Source organism: Sinocyclocheilus rhinocerous, unplaced genomic scaffold (assembly GCF_001515625.1).
Source record: "Sinocyclocheilus rhinocerous isolate Xijiao unplaced genomic scaffold, SAMN03320098_v1.1 scaffold14451, whole genome shotgun sequence".
Taxonomy (NCBI): domain Eukaryota; kingdom Metazoa; phylum Chordata; class Actinopteri; order Cypriniformes; family Cyprinidae; genus Sinocyclocheilus; species Sinocyclocheilus rhinocerous.
The window spans coordinates 3,911-7,855 of NW_015655762.1; positions in this window are offsets into that span (position 1 = coordinate 3,911).

The following is a 3,945-nucleotide window of genomic DNA, read 5'->3' on the forward strand; positions in this document are numbered from 1 at the left end:
TGTTAAAGGGTTAGTTCACCCAAAAATGAAAATTAGCTTGTATTTTACTCACCCTCGAGGCGTCCTAGGTGTATATGACTTTCTTCTTTCAGACGAATTCAGTCGGAGTTATATTAAAAATTGTCCTGGCCCCTCCAAGTCTTTAAATGGGGGTAAGCGGGTGTTTGTTGTCAAGAGTTCATAAGATGTGAAATAAAGTGCACACATCCGTAATAAAACGTGCGTCACACAGATCTGGGGCATGAATAAAGGCCTCCTGTAGCGAATCCATGCGTTTTTGTAAGATAAATATCCATATCCATAATGTAATAAACACTTTTTCTCACTTCCGCTGACTGTGGTACACGGAAGACGTTCAGACAGATGACGCACGGTTGTGCACAGTTGTGCGCACGCCTCTGAGAAATGCAGGAGCAAAGGAGCAAAGGAAACAAAGTTTCCTTACTTTAGCAAAGGAAAACCAGTCTCCTCTTGGCTTATATCGAAATCCTCCGACATTTTTCTTTACAAATCCTCGTTTTGTGCTTCTAATTCGTGAACGGCATTTTGTTTTGTTCTCTCTCTGCGCTCGTCACTAATCACGCAACGCCTACGTCCTAATGGATTTTTAAGAAGAGTGATTTGATTGTATTTGAGTTAACGGAATTTCTTTTTCTTGGTCTGACCATTTTTAGTCATTGCATTTTTTGAAGGTGTGGGGTGTCGCATAAAGTATGGTAGCACTGTGAGTAATGTATTGTGATTTTCCATCATTGTGTTAGTTCAATAATCTTTCTTTACATATTTCTGTCTTATGGTTTATTGTTTTCTTTTGTTTGTGTTTGTTCATTCAATAAACCTTTGGGTTTGTTATAACTCTTATGGGGTCTACCTGCTTCACTAGAGTTGAGTTAGGATATTAGGAAAACGTTTAGACCCTTTTCAGTGCTGCGCTCATTCTCTTCTGTCTCCCGGTTTGTATTTCCAAAGCATGAACATAAGGTCATACAAATTTAAGAATGAACAGCTCGTTTTAAAATCTTTGCAGTCTACTGACATTTGTTATGATGTCTGTTTCAAACATTACAATGCACATGATACTCTACAATAAGTAAATCCACTTCACCTGCTAAATACTCTTCAACAGTGATGCTATATAAATATACAGAGCCACCACAAAAACAGAAGTTCAAAAACAAAAATCTAAAGATAGTGTCTCACACGATTCTCTGACACAAAATGTCTATATATTCTCAAACATGAGTATAGTTATCTTAAGTGGTGGCACCACGCTATAAAACAAGAAGTTATTATTGTAGTACCTAAATATCCATTCATCAGGGAAAGGGCCAGTCAAGGGCACCTGTGGTGACATTGTATGAGTGTACAATGGGTTGGGGGAGGGTTACAAGAGCGCAAAGGTCAGCGATGGTTTGTGTGTCAAAGCGAAACACATGGATGTGGGTCAAATGAATAGCTGCTCAAAGTTTCATGAATGATTAGCTTTATCAGTCATGCAAATTCTTCAAGATAAAGCAATACATGTATATACAGAGCAAAATGATTCTGTCAAGCAATTGCATAATGGCTTACAGTGTTGGGGAGTAGCTAGCTACAAGTAGCGACGCTACTTTTAAAACAGTGTAGCTTTTCCAGTAGCTAACTACTTTTTCCAGCAAGTAGTGGTGTAGCGTGACCAAAAGCTACATTTTGTTTTTCGTTCTGACGAGTCACGAGCCTGTAATGCACTGAAGCAGCGCAGCATCTTCTTCTGACTAGATAACAAACTAAATTTGTTTATTACCGCCATCTGCTGTCATATCAAGCATCGCGTGGCTTTACAGTCTCTCCACCGACAAAAGATCGTCTGATGGTTTTGCAAAGGATGTACAGGAGTGGATATTTCACATGAATCAACTATAATTTACGCAAAACAAAGATTAAAATGCAGTCTACGTCGAAGACTTAAAGCACATACAGGAGGTGAATAATAGCCTTTTTAAACTGATTAATTTCTCTTCTTTATTGCACTCTGGATCAAATGTCTATTTTTACAATGATGAATGGTCATAATATAATCTGTCCCCCCCCCACACACACAGTTTTGTAATGAACACTAATCGAACAGAAAATAAAATCGTGATATAGAAGTGTGCTTATCAATTGGCAAAGGATGGTTGTGGCGGGAACTATAATTTACGCAAAACAAAGATTAAAATGCAGTCTACGTCGAAGACTTAAAGCACATACAGGAGGTGAATAATAGCCTTTTTAAACTGATTAATTTCTCTTCTTTATTGCACTCTGGATCAAATGTCTATTTTTACAATGATGAATGGTCATAATATAATCTGTCCCCCCCCCACACACACAGTTTTGTAATGAACACTAATCGAACAGAAAATAAAATCGCGATATAGAAGTGTGCTTATCAATTGGCAAAGGATGGTTGTGGCGGGATTCACGCAAAGCGCAGTGTTCATGCGCGCAGCTGATGATTGACGTCTCCATTCACAGTCAGTAAATACCGCATGAGCTGTGAGTTTAACCTGCTTATTTTATGATTCCTCAGTATCCAGTTTATTTTGCATATATTTTGTTCTTGCATTGATGTTACGTTTGTAGCAATTTTGCACTTTGACAGTCAGTTTAAGATAATATAACTATATAACTATACAGTATTTTATTATTCTGTATATCGGATAGTTTACAAAATCAAACGATTGGGACACTTTTTATAATTGAAATGGCTTGGAAAATTGTCCCAATAAACCTGAATTCACCATATTCTTTGAAAAATTAATTGCATTACAGTTTGTTTTAAACCCCAAATATTTTACTTATAACTTTATTATAATTCTTCATTAATAATTATTTAGTTATTTGTAATGTTAATTGTAAAAAAAATAATAATAAAAAATTTGAAAGTAGTTTCAATGTACTACTTTTTGTAGTAGTTTAGCTTAACTACTAATTTAGGAGTAGCTTGTAGCTGATCAAGCTACAGTTTCAGAGTAGCTTCCCCAACACTGATGGCTTAGCTTGCTAACATGACTTTAAGTGTGTCAAACATTAAAATAAATAAATAAATAAATAATACACATTTTTAAATATCTTTGTTTAAATATGTTTGTTCTCCAACAAATGTCATTTTTCCTTTCGTTTTTTCATCATCATTTTTTCCTCAGATTTATGCAATTCACGTAAGCCATACTTCTCAGACTAAAAAAAAAATGGAAATCTATGTAATTATGAAAAAATCACATCCCAAGTAAATTCTTATTCAAAATAAAAAAAATTTAAAAAAAAAACTCGTCAACTAGTAGTCATTCATTTAAACCATTAGTTGACTAATTGAACATTTGTATTAATTTAATTATTTAAAAGTAGGCTACTCAAATATATACAAATATATCAGCCTTTAATATATAGCCTATTCCATTCTAAAGTGCACCCAAAGCTTGCCACAAAGCACAGGCAAAATTAATTGCTATGAATGTGTTGGGGGAAATAATATATAAAGGAGATATTTTAATTATTTATTAATAAACTAGTATTTTCCGAGTCAGTGTTGGCTGCAAAGATGAAGTTGATGATGCTGACTCAACATCTCCACAGTACAGTGGCATGCCTTCAGAGAGAAATGCACCTGCGACATGTTGCCGTAAGCTTCTCTTGATATAAGCGTCAGTTGTTATAAGCGTCTTTTGTCTTATTGTTCCACTTAAAGGGGTCATATGATGTTGCTAAAAAGAACATTATTTTGTGTATTTGGTGTAATGAAATGTGTTTATGCGATTTAAGGTTAAAAAAACACATTATTTTCCACATACTGTACATACTGTATTCTCCTCTATGCCCCGCCTTTCTGAAACGCGTCAATTTTTACAAAGCTCATCGGTCTGAAAAAGCGAGGTGAGCTGTGATTGGCCAGCTATCCAATGCGTTGTGATTGGCCGAATACCT